At 35.3% G+C, this 15,454-nt stretch overlaps 1 long non-coding RNA gene across 1 annotated transcript in view; it reads right to left on the bottom strand.

Moving 5' to 3' along the window:
* Positions 1-2,353: 2,353 nt before the first annotated feature.
* The window catches only part of LOC116421761, a 111,402-nt gene continuing 98,301 nt past the window's right edge, over positions 2,354-15,454 (bottom strand). Inside the window, exons 2-3 of the long non-coding RNA XR_004232275.1 lie at positions 6,952-7,035; positions 2,354-3,561 (exon numbers count right to left, since the gene is read on the bottom strand). This is a non-coding gene — a long non-coding RNA (uncharacterized LOC116421761). The remainder of the gene's footprint in view (positions 3,562-6,951; positions 7,036-15,454) is intronic.

Below are 15,454 nucleotides of genomic sequence, written 5' to 3'. Positions count from 1 at the left end.
TCTATATAAAGTGATACAAAATGAGTGAGAACAACTTGGAGATCACTGTGAACAGTAACCACAAAGTGGTAATGATGATCAACTATGAAAGACTTTATTCTGATAAATACAATGGTCCAAGACAATTCCAAAGGTGTTATGATGAAAAAAATGCTGTCTACTTCTGGAGAGATATATAAATTCTAAATACAAATAGAAGTTTAATTTTCTCACTTTCTTTTTCTTGCTTTTTAAAAATATGACTAATATGGAAATATGTTTTGAATGACTTCACATGTATAATTGATATCACATGGTTGGATGGAGAGAGAATATGGAACTCAAAATTTTAAAAGAATGTTAAAAATTAAAATGTAAAAAAAAAACTTACCTGTCAAATCTGTTGTATAGATCAAATGTAATGTATTTGACATATTAGCACAGTGTCAGGCACATAGCAGATACCTAGTAAATGTTTGTTTTCTTTCTTCTTACATTTTTTATTGTCTATATTCCTCTCTTGATTCCTATATGTAGACATATTACCTATGTTTAATATTGTTAATTTTCTTGTTTCATTTTTGTCTTTGGATTGCCAGTGACAATCAAAGTGACTAGTACATAATAAGCATCTAATAAATGTTTATTAATTAGTTGATTTGATTTGCATCACACATATATACAAAGACCTAGGAGAGATAACACTACACAATTAGTACCATGGGACAGAAATATTGTAAATGTAACATATAAGTGTTATTACATCTTTGCAACATTGTAGTGAGGTTTGGTTATAATGTATTGGCATTGGCAATAGAAAACTGGCTAGCATCCTTACCCTTTTTGCCATTGTGGGTCCCCTTGGTAGTCTGGTGAAATCTCTGGATCCTTTCTCAGAGTCATTTTAAAATCCATAAATAGAGAATTACAAAGGAAACATCAAAATATTTATAAAACAAGCTCACAGACTTCCATTTAAGAACTCCCATTTGTAGAATTACCTTTTTACATGTATGTTTTGTCTTTCTAATTAGATTGTATATTCCTTGAGGGCAGAAAACATGTGCCTAAAAAAAAAAAAATCCTGCTGCATGTTCCCATAGTATCTAGAATGTAATAAAAAAGATACTTATGAATAATTGGAAGGTTAAATGACAAGCAACATGGTGTCATTAAGAATTCTGGATTTGGAATCATAGGTTCAGTGTTCAAATACCATTTATTTACCTTTCTGTTACCTTATTTTCCTCTTCTGTCAAATGTCATTGGTTTCTAAGATCTTTTTGTTATTTTATGATCTATAAAATAAACTTAGAATAGACAATCTTAGGTCCTTTCCAGCTACAAACCTTGTTCAGTGTGAGTGTGTGTGTGTGTGTGTGTGTCTGTGTAAATATAGTTATATTTTGCATAAGATCAGCAAGTAGAGGATTTAGGTTCAAATTCAGCCACTGTACAGCTAGGTGACTCAGTAGATAAAGAGCTGAGCCTAGAATCAGGAAGAACTAGTTCAAATTTAGAGTCAGACACTTCATAGCTTTGTGATTCTGGACAAATCGTTTGACTTCTGTTTGCCTTAATCCACTGGAGAAGAAAATGGCAAACCACTTCAAGTACCTTAGGCAAGAAAGTCTCAAGGACAGTATTAGTGTGCTGTGGTTCATGGGGTCACAAAGTCTCAGACACAACTGAATAACTCAACAATAACAACAACAACCTTACACAAGTCACAAAAACCTCCTTGCATTTTACTTTTGTTATCTAAATGACCTCAAATGTACTTTCCCAGCTCTAAATTTACTATGACAGTATGAGGCATGGTTTTATGTTAAAGGCTCTTCTCTCTAGAAACCATTTTTTAAAAACCTAGGCAAGACAAAATGTTTAAATTGACAAATGTTCAAATGCAAGTTAATCAACACTCAAAGTCAGTCCTAAATGGGAAATAGTAAGTCAGAATAGTTTTCTTGTATGCATAGATTTCTTCTTTTTTCATAGTTGAAGTTCTCTGATAAATGAGAAGGGATCCCCAGGGGGAAATCTCTCTGTCAAAATAGATCAAGAACTGGTCTATAATTTATCATCTTAGACTTTCCTCAGCCAGTAAGAGGTTAAATCACTTGCCTATTGTCTTATACCTAATATGTGCCAGAGTCAGGATTTGAATCTAGGTATTTTATCTTTATCTGCTATACCAAGCTGCCTCTCCCTGTGGTGCTGGACTCATGTGAAAGGGTAGGGGGAGGAAGGAAGGAAAGAGAGGGGAGAGACAGGGAAAGGGAGAGGAAGAGAGAAGGAAAAGAGAAGGCAGAGAGACAGAAAGACAGAGGGAAAGAGAGACAGATAAAAACAGAGAAAGGGACAGAGACAGAGAGAAAAAGAGACACAGAGAGAGACAGAAAGGGAGACAGACAGACAGAAAGACAGAGATAGAAATAGAGACAGAGAGAGCAGCAGTGAACAACCTTGTAGCTTTCACAAGACGTTTTAGTTTCTGTGAAGGACAAAAAACGAGAATGTAAATAGACACTTCAATAGATCAAACACATTAATTATGAATCAGAGTATTACATACTTGAGTAATATGAGAAAGGGGGGATAGCAGGGCTTCGGGTTTCCTGGAGTTATAGAAAGAGATGTCATTAACAGCACCATATGGCCCATTTCTTTCCTCTTGCATACAGGTAAATGCTTAACAGGTTCACCAAGGCAATCTTCAGTCAGAGACAGTCCACTTCAGCTCTAATTCCGCAACTATGGAGCAAAGGATTCTATGCCCCTCCTCTCCTCAAAAGACAATGTAGAGTTTCTTAGAAAGCTGTGTGGATTTTAGAGAGGTGGCATACAGCACAGAGAACTAAGATTCAAGGTATTCAAGATCTACTGTCAGCCCTACTACATAAGAAAAGAATCATACATTGAGAGACTGAACAACCTTCAAGGCCAGCTAGTATAATAACTTCATTTTAGAAATGAAACAAAGACCAAAAACCCCTCAAATATAGGAAGATGAAGAGGCTTATTCTAGATCACACAGCTAATAAGTGTCTGATGTAGAATTTGAACCTGTCTTCAGATAGATGTGCATTAGGCTATCTAGGTGATACACCTCTGAAAAAAAAAATGTCCTCTAAAAAATTAGTGAATATGTGGCCATCTAGCCTTTGTTTAATGACCTCAAATAAAAGGAAACCCACTACCATCTTTCCACTTTGAGGCAACTCCAATTGTAAAGATGTTTTTCCTGATCCTTGTAAGTGTATTCTGTACCTTCTACTTAGGACTTCTGATTCTGCCCTCTGGGGTCTGGTTGAAGACTGTCCCCCTTTTTTAAATAGTAGTCTTTCAAATGTTTGAGGATAACTACTATTTTCTCTTATATCTTCTAGAGGCTAACTATCCTCTGTGCATCTTCTTAAGGCATGAAATTAAAGTCCTTTATCATCACTTAAGATCCTTTATTATCTTGGCTATCCATCTTTGGATGTTTCCTATTTGTCAATGTCCTTCTTAAAACAAAAGTGATCCCAGTACTTCCTCCAGATGAAATGTCTTCTTCTTTGTATAGGATGCCATTCTCATCTGGAAAGACAGAAGTAAGCATAGGCTCTTTTGGTTATGTATGTCCATTAGAGAAAGATCCCATTCCCAGAAAGTAATCAAAAATAGCTATAATTCAAGGATGAGGGAATAAGGAGGCAGTGATTCTCACCTTCTCTCCATGGCACTGCCCGCCCCCCCTCCCCCCACCAAAGTCAGAGTCAGACTATTACATTGCCCTATGGAAAATTGATTAATTATGTTCCCTCTAATACCTTCACTGAGCAATCTCTATGCCTTTAAGATTCACACTATCTGGTTTTATCACCTAACTGAGACCTTGATGACCATTGACTATCAATCCTTACTATCTATTCTTCTTCCTCCAAGATTCATTTTTTTCTCTCTCCCCTAATACTTGCTCTACCACTAGGAGACTGCAACATACATATTGATATTCCCTTAGAAAACTTAACTTCCTTCAATCTATTCAAGTTAACTCAATATACTCAATTTTCCTTACCTACTCTACAAAGATGGCTGTGTCTTTGATCTTATCACTCACAAATGTTCCTTTATGTACAGGAACTGCAAAGTTTCTTATCAAACTATAATCTTTCATTATTCCATATTTCCCTATACGATCTTCTAACCATATTTTTCACCCTCCCCATTAATTCCATTCCCTATTTTCTGCTCTGGCTACACTCTCCTTCCCCGTCCCCACCCAGTTTTAATGCCTCAATGAACCAGCTCACCTCTCAAGTTTCCTCCATTCTCACATCCTTTGTCCTATTACTGATGATGGCTTGTCAAATCCCAACCTTGTGTTACTTCTACCTTCATTCCTGAATTCATGTGCTATTGAATGGAGGAACCAAAGGAAATCATAAAATTCTTCTGATAGGTTCCACTACTAATTTGCCTTATCTAATGTCAACTGGGCCTTCACTATAGCAAGGCAATCCTTTTCCTTTCTAATTGATTCTCTATTACATTTATGACAACACTTGTTCTAAACCTTCACTTCTCAAGCCATACCTTTCAAGGTACCCTTTCCTTCTAATCTCTCAGCTGAGAGATCATGCTTCACAAGGAAATATTAGGGCCATTGTGATCAACTGTGGCCTGTTCTCTTCCCAGATGCTCTCTAGGCTTTCATGACACTGCTCTCCTTGATCTCTTTCTAGGTGGACAACCTCCTCCTCAGTATCCTTTAACTACATCATACCTATTAACCGGGTGGCCCCCCAGTCTGTTCTGGGCTCATTTCTCTTTCTATATTCTCTCATGTGGGATTCTTATCGGCTCACTTGGCTCAATTGTCATCTCTATCAAATGGTGCTCAGATCTATCTATCCAGCCTTCACCTGAGCTATAGTTTCCCATCACAAACTAATTACCTGCTGGAAATTTCAAATTGGATGTCTCATTAGCATTTCAAATTCATGTACAAAACAGAACTCATTTTCTTTCTATTCCCTATTCCCAATTTCCACATTATTATTGAAGCACTACCCTTCTCTAAGTCAGGCTTACAACTTCAGTGTCAGCCTAGACTCCTCAATCTCACTGATCCCACAAATCTAGTCAATTGCCAAAACCTGTCATTTCTTCTTTTGCTTTATCTCCTTGTCTATATACGTACAGATACAATATACATATATACATATATGCCTTCTAATTGAGCTCCCTGCTTTAAGTCCAACCATTCTCCATCTAATCTTTCACTCAATTGCCAGAGTGATTTTCCTAAATTCCAGTGGCTTCCTATAATCTCCTGGATCAAATAGAAAGTTCTCTGAAATTTAAAGTCTTTTACAAATTACCCTCTTCCAAGTTTTCCAGTCTCATCTCATCTTAATCCTCTCTGTATACTCTATAATTCATTTTGTTGTTCTGTCATGTCTTAGAATCCCTGACTTTCTCCAAATATTCACCTCAAATGATAACTTGTATAAGAGGCCTCCCCCAGTACCCCCAACTGCTAGAGGGATTCCTTCTAAGGCTACCTTCTATTTTCTCTCTGTGCATCTTATATATGTATATTTATCCACGTGTTGTCTCTCCCAGTAGAATTAAAGAAGCTTGAGGCCAAAGATTATTTTTGCCTTTTTTTGAATGCTTAGTATTTAGTCTAATGCCAAAAATATAATATTTAATAAATGCAACTCATGCTATTTCCCTTGTAGTCAGGCACTGGTTGGTTACGACAGTCTCCTCATAATTCAGCTTTGTCCCTTCACTCACAATCCCTTATAATGGTCTTACATCTTATTTTCCTTTGCCAGCCCTTGATGCCTCAAGAGTCATCTAAGCCAGGTTTTCCTCTTCTATAACATGGAGACTTGTAAGGTCCTTTCCAAGCAACTAGGTGATGCAGTGCATAGAACAGTGATACTGAAGTCAGGAGGAACAGAGTTCAAATCTGGTCTCAGATATTTATTAGCTATATAATTTGGGGTGAGTCACTTAATTCTGCTTATCTCCATTTCTCACCTGTAAAATAAACTGGAGAAGGAAATGGAGAACCATGTCAATGATTTGGAAACCCAAATATGGTCACAAAGAGTCAGACATGACTTCAACAACTGAAAAACAACAAATATTCTCTTCTAGAAAGTCAATCTGAATATATGACAAAATGTATTAAACATTAATGGACCCAGAACATGCAAGTTTGAGTTCTAGTACTGATAGTTAGTAGCTGTATAATCATCCATGAGTTATTCTATTCATCTGTACCTCAGTTTTCTCATTTGTAAATTGGGGACAATTGTGGTGTTCTTTTTTATAATATATGATTATTCTCTCTGAGCAGGTTTCTCAGCTCATAATAGACAATAATATTTGTATTATCTATCTTATAGGGTTGTTGGGAAGAAAGTGCCCTGGAAATTAAAAAATGTTATAGAAATGGTATCTATTATTGTTATCATTATCCTTTGATCTTTATAGGTACTCAAAATGGTTTGTTAAATGATTTAAGAACTATCAGCACTCCAGAAAGACAGTTCTGGTGGGGAGAAGAGAATCATCTCTCCTTGGATGGAATATGAACTGCCAATAATAAGACAACAAAAGAACTCTTGATCTCTCTGAAAGGTGACGAGGAATAAGGGAACCTCACCAAAAAGGATTTACATTCAGTTTTCCACCTTTTTCTCCAAAGCCAGAAAATTGTGCAAAGCAGGAAATACCCTGAAGTTTCTAGAAAGATCTGGCCTCTGGAGACTAAGAGGCTTAACTCATTGGTCTCATAAATAAGCAATCTTCAACTGTGACTAAAAAAAAAAAAAAAAAAAAAAAAAAAAAAAAAAAAAAAAAAAAAAGGAATTTATTACCACTTTAAGGCTGACATTGATTTAAGCCACTCCATGAGGGGCACCATGCTGCAGGATCAATTAAAGCAAATGCAGTCATGAAACTTACATGAAGCCCCATGCATGTGAGCAGGTCTGAACATCACAGCTGTCCTCACGCCATGCACCCCCTGTTTGCTGTTTGGACCTTTCACTGAAGGGAAAGAAGCAGGAGAGGGAGTAAAAAGAGGAGAAATATAAAGCAACTATATATTTACTTTATTTGCTTTTAATTAATGGGCTTATGAAAGGAAACAAATCCAAGAAGTATTGCATGGCCTCCTGCCAATAGTGAGCCCACCCAGAGGAGAAACTGGAGCCCATTTTAAAGAGGCTTTTAACTCATCATTACTAAATAAAAGCAAACAGTCTGCTATCTTTAAATAAAATATCCTTTTCAGGTACGATGGTGAGGACTTCAGGATACAGTGAGATCTGTTTTTTAAAAAAATGTGTTCACAAGGTCATGGATTTAGGGCTGGAAAAGATGGTAAAAGTCATATACATTCAATGCCCTCTCTTTTCCAGATGAGGAATCTCAGAATCAAGGGAGATGAGATCACTTTTCCAAGGTAACAGATAATAAATGGAAAAGTCAGAATTCAAACTTCTCTTCTGCCTCCAGATCTAAGCTTCTTTTCTCTATGGTAAAAAAAAGAAATCTCCATTCTTTCTCCTGTTTGACCACATTCAGTCAGCCTGAAGGGACTTGAGTATTTGGAGATAGATTCTGTATGTCAATTGACCAATAATAATAATAGTAACATCACAACAATAGCAGCTAACCTTTATACATCATTTTCCTCATAAAAGTTCTGTGAAAGGGAGAGCTCAGAAATCATTTCATCTTATAGTTAAACACATAAAAGTTCATGAAAAGGAGATAATGTCCTAAAAGTTAGAGATTTAGGAAATGTGGGAGGCCAGAATTGGAATATAGGTCCCCTAACCCCAAACCTATTCTCTTTCTGATTACTCCTCTACAATTGCTGAAGTTTTTGTAGTATTTCATGTTATGTAGGACTCTTTCTATAATAATAATCTCCAAGGATAAAAAAAAAAGTCCTATTGTTCCCATTTTCTAGAGAAGAAAACTGAGACTGAGGTCAAGTGATTGTCCAATGTCACAGAGCTTAGTGACAGAATCAGAATATGAACTCATTCCTCCTTCACTGGGGAGGAGGGGGGTTCAAGAAGAAACTTAATAAACACCTAGTAGTATTTTTCTTCATTTTATTCTAGACTTAACTAACACTAAAAAATGAGCAAAAAAAAGTAGAAAAGAAAAGGATTTTATATGAAGCTATGGATCTATAGTCCAAATAGCTTGTTTTTCTTCTTAAGAATAAAGTGAATTCAACATGTTATTTTTGAAGCTGGCCTGTAAATTTATGTTCCCTATTAACTATTCTGTTCTCCTCTATGCATTTTTAATCTTCAGTAATTCTCTTTCATTACTTTTTCTTCTTTGTTTTCCCTTTGGTAACTCTACCACTAAGCCTATTCTCCTCCCTTTCCCAAATTGAAAGAAAGAAAAATAAAACACTTGTTTCAGAGTATCCATAGTTAAGTCAGACAAATCCACAATGGCACACCAGTTCAAAAATGTTTGTTTTATTTTATACCTTGAATTCATCATCTCTTTGTCAGGAGATGGCAGCATATTTCATAAAACTCCTTTAAATAGTGATTGTTCATTGCATTAATCAGAGTTCTTAAGTCTTTCAAAGTAGTTTTCTCTCTGAATTATATTGTTATTGCATAAATCATTTAGGTTCTACTCACTTTACTATGCCAATTTATAACAAAATTTTCAGGTTTGTCTGAAATGCCCTTTCATAATTTTTTATGGTACAATAATATTTCAGTACACTCATATATTATATTTTGCTAATCTCCTAGTTGATGGGTAACCTCCTAGTTTCTAAATCTTTACCACTACAGAAAACCTCCTTTAAATAAATAAATGTTTTTATTAGAGTGTGTGTATTATACACATATATATATACGCAGACATATGTATATACAGAGAAAGAGATGTGAGAGAGAGAGGGAGAGGGAGAGAACAAGGGAGGAGAGTGAGAAGAAAGAAGGGATAGAAAGAGAGAGAACCTAGCTCTATTTTTAAATCTATCTCTTTGTGATCGTAGATGATTAATTGTTAACATTTTTTAGAAATTCTTAGGGCTAATTTGGATCAGATAACTTTTGAGGCTTCATTCAACTCTGAAATTCTCCAATCCTTTTATATTAAAACCCATGCTTTTACTCTTGTTCTAATAAGTAATAAAAAATACTAATTAATAGAACTTTAAAAATTTCCAACTTTTCTCCTCCTGCTCAGTTCTGTCCATAAACACACCACACACATACACCGTCTATTGGAGAAATTCTATAGATTGTTCATCCAGCTATATAAGAAATTGAACAATAGATTTTTTCATCCATTTCATTTTGCCTTTATGAATAGTTAAGTTGAATCTTTGGAATAATGATGAATTTTATTTTAGGTGGTTATTCTGTGTCCGGTTTAATTGAGGTGAGTCTGATAATTCAGAGTTAGGATTAGAATTAAATGAGACCCTCATAGACACTGTAACATTAAATAAAAAAAAAAAAAGAGGCTTACTTAACAATAGTAGGAGAGGATATTCAGCAAGAATGTAACATTGATTCAGGTCAAGTCCACAAGCTTTTTGTATCCTCTCTACTGTGCTAAATTTGGCAGTGTATTAAACACTGAATGCAGTTGTATGTAATTTCCCTGACTTCATAGCTGACTTTGATGGAAGAAAAAAACAAAACTTGTGTGATAGGCTTTTGAACTTAGTTTAAGATGCTACAACAATGACCAAGCCTTAGTTCCCTAGATCCCTTAAGTCTTAAGAATGGTTGTTGTTGTTGTTGTTGATGTTGTTATTGTTGTTGTTGTTTTTATTATAGTTTTTCATTTACAAGATATATGCATGGGTACTTTTTCAGCATTGACCCTTGCAAAACCTTCTGTTCCAACTTTTTCCCTCCTTCCCCCCACTGCCTCCCCTAGATGGCAGGTAGACCAATACATGTTAAATATGTTAAAGTATATGTTAAACATAATATATGTACACATATCCATGCAGTTATTTTGCTTATTAGAAATAAGGTAAAAATAATCTGAGAAGGAAAACAAAAAATGCAAGCAGACAAAACCAGAAGGAGTGGAAATGCTATGTTGTGATCCATGCTCATTTCCCATAGTTCTTTTGTTGGGTATAGTTGGTTCTCTTCATTATTGAACAATTGGAATTGATTTGGTTCATTTCATTGTTGAAGAAAGCTACATCCATCAGAATTGATCATCATATAGTATTGTTGTTGAAGTGCATAATGATCTCCTGGTTCATTTCACTCAGCATCAGTTCATGTAAATCTCTCCAGGCCTTTCTGAAATCATCCTGCTGATTATTTCTTACAGAACAGTAATAGTCCATAACATTCATATACCAAAACTTATTCAGGCATTCTCCAATTGATGGGCATGCACTCAATTTCCAGTTTCTAGCCACTACAAAAGGGCTGCCACAAACATTCTTGCACATGCAGTTCCCTTTCCCTTCTTTAAGATCTCTTTGGGATATAAGTCCAATAGTAACACTGCTAGATCAAAGCATATGTACACTTTGATAACTTTTTGAGTATAGTTCCAAATTGCTCCAGAATGGTTGGGTGCATTCATTATTCCACCAACAATGTATCAGTGTTCCAATTTTCCCACATCCCCTCCAACATTCATCATCATCTTTTCCTATCATCCTAGCCAATTTGAGAGGTGTGTAGTGGTATCTCAGAATTGTCTTAATTTGCATTTCTCTAATCAATAATGATTTGGAGCATCTTTTCATATGGCTAGGAACAGTTTCCATCTTTTAAGCCAAAAACTGTCTGTTCATATCCTTTGGCCATTTATCAATTAGAGAATGGCTTGATTTCTTATAAGTTAGAGTCAATTCTCTATATATTTTGGAAATGAGGCCTTTATCAGAACTTTTGACTGTAAAAACACTTTCCCAGTTTATTCCTTCCCTTCTAATCTTGTCTGCATTAGTTTTGTTTGTACAAAAATTTTTTAACTTGATATAATCAAATTTTTCTATTTTGTGATCAATAATAATCTCTAGTTCTTCTTTGCTCACAAATTCCTTCCTCCTCCACAGATCTGAGAGGTAAACTATCCTATGTTCTTCTAATTTATTTATAATCTCATTCTTTATGCCTAGATCATGAACACATTTTTACCTTATCTTGGTGTACAGTGTTAAGTGTGGGTCAATGCCTAGTTTTTGCTATATTAATTTCAAATTTTCCCAGCAGTTTTTGTCAAACAGTGAATTCTTATCTCAAAAGCTGGAGTCTTTGGGTTTATCAAACACTAGATTTTTATATTTATTGACTATTTTGTCCTGTGAACCTAACCTATTTCACTGATAAATTACTCTGTTTCTTAGCCAATACCAAATGGTTTTGATGACTGCTGCTTTATAATGTACTTTTAGATCTGGTACAGCTAGGTCACTTTCATTTTTTTTTTTTCATTAGTTCCTTTAAAAGTCTTGACCTTTTGTTCTTCTAGATGAATTTTGCTGTTATTTTTTCTAGGTCATTAAAATAGTTTCTTGGGAGTCTGATTGGTATAGCACTAAATAAATAGATTAGTTTAGGTACTATTGTCATCTTTATTATATTCGCTCAACTTATCAAAGAGCACTTAATATTTTCCCAATTGGTTAAATCTGACTTTATTTGTGTGCAAAGTGTTTTATAGTTTTGCTTATATAGTTCCTGACTTTCCCTTGGTAGATAGATTTCCAAATATTTTATACTATTGGCAATTTTTTAAATGGAATTTCTCTTTGTATCTCTAGCTGTTGGATTTTGTTAGTGATATATAAAAATGCTAATATTTTATATGGATTTATTTTGTATCCTGCAACTTTGCTAAAGTTGTGGATTATTTCTAACAGCTTTTTAGTAGAATCTCTGGGGTTCTCTAAGTATACCATCATATCATCTGCAAAGAGTGATAAGTTGGTTTCCTCATTACCCACTCTAATTCCATTAATTTCTTCCTCATCTTGCTTTAAATCCTGTAAACAACATATTGTTGTTGTTGTTGATCCAGTCTGCTTTCTGCCAATGATTTATGGGAGAGTTCATTTCATTCACATTTACAGTTAAAACTACTAATTCTGTATTTCCTGCCATCTTATTATCCCCAGATTATACTTTTCTCTTTCTTTTTCCCCTTACCCCCATCCCCAGTATTAAACTTATGGGCAGCACTACTTGCCTCACACAGCTCTCCTCTTTAGAATCCTTCCCACCCCCTTTGAGTCCCTCCCCTTTTCTTATACCTTTTCCTTATTATTTCTGTATTCCCTTATATTTTAGCCTACTTTTTTTCCTTTTCCCTTTTCTTCTCCCACTTTTAATGAGGTGAGAGAAGTTTCTCTGTAAACCAAAAATGTCTAATATTTTCTCTTTGAGCCAAATCTGATGAGAGTAAGATTCACACAATGTTCTTCTCCCTCCCTTAATTGCCTCAGATATGATAGGTTTCTTTTTCCTCTTCATGAGATGTAATTTCCCTCTTTTTACCTCCATTTTTCCCTTTTTCTGATACAATCCTCTTTCCACTTCTAATTCCCTTTTTTAATATTATAACAGTAAAATCAAATTATACATGCATTCTTTATGTATGCGTATAACAGAAATACAGTTCTCAAGAGTTCTTTTTAATTTTTTATGCTTCTCTTGAGTCCTATCTTTGGAGGTCAAATTGTTTGTTTCACTCTGTTTTTTTTTTTTTTTTTTTTTCCATTAGGAATAAATGGAATTCACCTGTTTCATTGAATGTCCATCTTCTTCTCTGGAAGAAAATGCTCAGCTTTGCTGGGTAGTTTATTCTTGGTTGCATTCCAAGTTCTTTTGCCTTTTGGAATATCAGATTCCAGGCCCTTTAACCTTTAATGTGGAAGCTGCTAGATCCTGAATGACCCTTATTGTGGCTCCTCAGTATTTGAATTGTTTTTTTTTTTTTCTGGCTGCCTGTAATATTTTTTCCTTAGTCTGATAGTTATGAAATTTAGCCCCAATATTCCTTGGAGCTTTTATTTTAGCGTCTCTTTCAGAAGGTTTTCAATGAATTCTTTCAATGCCTATTTTACCTTCTGACTCTATTATATCTGGGAAGTTCTCTTTGATGATTTCCTGAAAAATAGTATCTAGGCTCTTTTTTTCATCATGATTTTCAGGGAACCCAATAATCCTTAGATTATCTTTCCTAGATCTATTTTCTATATCTGTTGTTTTTCCAAGTAGATATTTAGCATTTTTTCTTTTTTTTTCTTTTTTTTTTGGGGGGGGCGTTGCTTGACTGATTCTTGATGTCTTAATGAATCATTCATTTCCATTTGTTCAGTTGTGATTTTTAATAAGTCATTTTATTCATTTACTTTTTTAAATTATTTTTTTTGTATATGTCCAATTGAGTTTTTAAATGAGTTGTTTTGCTCTATGGAATTTTTTTAAATTCACAATTTTTAAATGAGTTATTTTCTTTGTCTAATTCATAACTCCTACTTTCCTGGGAGTTCTTTCTCTTTTCCAATTCACAAATTCTGTTTCCCTGGGAATTCTTTATCTTTTCCAGTTCACATTTCAGGAAGTTGTTTTCTTTTTCCACTTTATCAAATCTTTTTTTTTTAATGAGTTATATGCCTTTTCCATACTCTCTTGCAGAACTTCTCTTTCCTTTTCCTATTTTTCTGCTAGCTTTCTTTTAAGATATTTTACAATTTCTTCTAGGAGAGCATTGTGTGATGGGGACTGGATTACATCCCCCTTTGGGGTTTTGTCTGGAGACAGTCTGCTATTAGTCTCCTTGGGGCTGGAAATCTGTTATCTTTCAGTATAGAAACTTTCTATAGTTAGAGCTCACTTTGCTTTTGTACTCATTTTTTTAAAAGCCCTTGGGATCTGCCTTCAGGGCGAGGTTCCCAGCTTCCTCTACAGAACAGGGACTGATCGACAGTAGCTGTCCTGCAAACAGGCTGCAATGAGCGGCCAAGCTGCAGAAGTGTGACTGCCCTGGGAAGAGTGCTGTGCTGCGGAAGTGCACTGCCTGAAGAGCGCTGTGGGAAGAGTGCTGCCCTGTGGAAGTATGACTGCCCAGGAAAGAGCACTACCTTGTGGAAGTGCCATTGCCCTGGGAAGATGAGGCATGCTGTGGGAGTGCCACTGCCCTAGGAAGAGGGCTGTGCTTCAGAAGTATGACTGCCCTGGGAAGAGCATCACGCTAAGGAAGTGCCACTACCCTGGGAAGAGCAGCTGCGCTGTGGAAGGAGGTTGCACAACTCCACTGTGGTTGTGCTAAGTCACTCCTGGTGCTGGGTGGGTGTGTCTAGGTCCTGTGAAATTCAGGTGTTTTGGGGTACACTCTACCTTTGGCGTTTGTGTAACTTCTATGCTGATCTACTGCTTTGCAACCAAAGCAACCAAAGGCTGAATTTGGTAGTCGGTAGTGAGGGTAGAAGGGGAGCTCAAAATGAAGTGTGTGTTCTTTCCACCATCTTGGCTCCACCCCGACTCCCCATTGTTGTTGGGTTTTTTAAAGGGAAAAACTGAGTCTGAACTATACAGAATAAAATAATCTCTTTCCTACTATAGAAGCTTTTCTAGGGTCCAGTCCTTGATGCAATCAACGCAATGTCAGCCACAAACAAACATATAGAGAAATGTCACCATGTGTTGGGAGCCCCTTTTCAACTTCAACTTGAGTTAGATCTCCATGTTAATGGAAAATATCATTAATGAGTATGTGCTTTCCCATTTTATGCTTCACTTTACACTAAGTTGTTGAATGATAAATGACTTTTTTTCTATTCTTCAGCAAATCTTATACATGTTTCATGGAAGACACCTTATTAGAGGAGGGTGCTCAAAGTGATATTTTACTTTACTAAATCAAAGATTTTTCTTATATTCAACAAATTATAAACATTGTATTTTTTTGTATCTTTCAGTCATTTGTGTGATAATAAAAATGTAGTCTATTGTGGAACTATGCTTGTGAGAATTTCCTTATATCCTTCTAATATTACTTAGTATTACAAATTAAATTAGAATATGAAAATTACATCTAACAACCTGGGACTGAAAGTGAGGTTTCCACTTTTTAATAGAGTTTTGCTCAGTGTAATGTATTATACTAAACTATATTCACAGACAGAATCTTTGGGTTTGAAATATGGTTTTGTTACTTCCTAGCTATGTGATGTTGGACAAGAACAACTCTTTTTGGGCTTCTACTTTGTCATATATATTTTGGGAGTGGTTGTTAAACAAGATAATCTTTAGGTCCCTTCTACCTCCAAATCCTATAGTCCTATGTAGGTTCTATGTATGAATAAGTAGAGGGCAAGGGGGAATCCAAAAGTAAGTGTAATACAAAGCAAAGTATTTATTTTTTATTTGTAAAGTGAAAGGAAAATCTTAACATTGGGAAAAGGGATAAAGGTGGGGAAGAATCAAAA

This window comes from Sarcophilus harrisii, chromosome 2 (assembly GCF_902635505.1).
Source record: "Sarcophilus harrisii chromosome 2, mSarHar1.11, whole genome shotgun sequence".
Lineage (NCBI taxonomy): Eukaryota > Metazoa > Chordata > Mammalia > Dasyuromorphia > Dasyuridae > Sarcophilus > Sarcophilus harrisii.
The sequence above is the reverse complement of the archived record's forward strand: the minus strand, read 5'-3'. Positions and strand labels throughout refer to the sequence as shown.